This window comes from Phalaenopsis equestris, unplaced genomic scaffold (genome assembly GCF_001263595.1).
Source record: "Phalaenopsis equestris unplaced genomic scaffold, ASM126359v1 Scaffold210878, whole genome shotgun sequence".
NCBI lineage: Eukaryota > Viridiplantae > Streptophyta > Magnoliopsida > Asparagales > Orchidaceae > Phalaenopsis > Phalaenopsis equestris.
Window position 1 is genome coordinate 126,328 of NW_018229930.1, and position 1,335 is coordinate 127,662.

Consider the following 1,335-nt stretch of genomic DNA (forward strand, 5'->3'; position numbering starts at 1 on the left):
AATTAAAACTTTACTACAATAGATCATAACCTTTATATAGTACTAAAATTACTTGAGGACAAGTAATAGTTAAGTTTGGGGGATTTTGACCAGAGGAAAATATGTTGTGATTTTCATACCTATTTTATACTATTTTTTATGATATTGCACTTTAAAGAAAGGTATTTTTGATGTTTTGTTGCAGGAATTATGAATTAGAGTCAATGGAGCAAAAAGATGCAAAAGGGATCGGATTTGGAGTAAAAAGGACCAAAATGTGGAGATTTGAACTAGGGCGCCGACGGTGAGCTTTTTCGGAGGCTACAGGAAAAATTCTCTAGAAGGTCGCCGACGGCGCCATAGAGGCCGCTGACGGCGAGATCGACGGTTACGTGTACTTGTGCAATGGATAAGGCCAAATTTTGGAGGGGTGCTTAAGCAACTCTTGGGAAAACTCATCCACGTCATTAAAGGGAAGATTTTGGCCGAAAACTTGAGAGCCTAGAGGAGGTGGTGAGAGCCTGGAGAGCAAGAGGAGTCTAGAGAGGTTCCATTAGAGTGTAGAGATTGTGAGGAATTCTTCGAGAGATTGTAAGAGTGGAGGGAAAGTGAGAAATTTCTTCTTCCTTGCTATTTTGAAGAGGAGTTGTATGTGCTGTAAAGAAAGAAATAGATTCAGAGGAACTTTAAGGAGTTTTCTTGAGGGAGAAATTAGAGATAAGTTTTTTTATTAGTTGTAGTTTGTATGACTTTGAATTTATATATGAATTCCGAGTTTTGTTGCACTTTCCCCATGAGATCTGAGTAGTTTTCTATGTCTTTCTCCTTGTCTCAAGATTTGTGAAATGATTATTTGAATTGGTGAAGCCATGAAAATGTTTAAGAAATTGTGATGATCTTTTCACTTCGATCTTAATTTACTTTCAATCTGGCCAATTGATTTGTTAAAATACGTTGAGTTTTACAACTAAAGTGAATTACATCCAAGATATAGGGAGATCAAAGTCCTTAAAATTTGGGTGTAAATAAATAAAAAAATAAAAATTATCGGGCGTAGAATTGGAGATTTTAGAGTGACAGACTAAAATCCTCAATTCGGTCCTATCGTTTGGGTGCTGAAGTGTAGATGTTAGCCCTCAGGTGAGGGGAACATGGGAGCTCCGAAGTGAGAGCCGGTATCCTCCCAGCTTAGCTGTAAAATCAGTAACCAAACATATGATTAGTCGATGTTCTTTATGCCTGGACCAAAGGTTAAAGAATAAGTATGCTCCTATTTGGCACAATATAATTTGAACTAATTCATTTTGTCCATTTCACTATAATTTCTTGACAAGGAGAATGATGATTTCTTATATA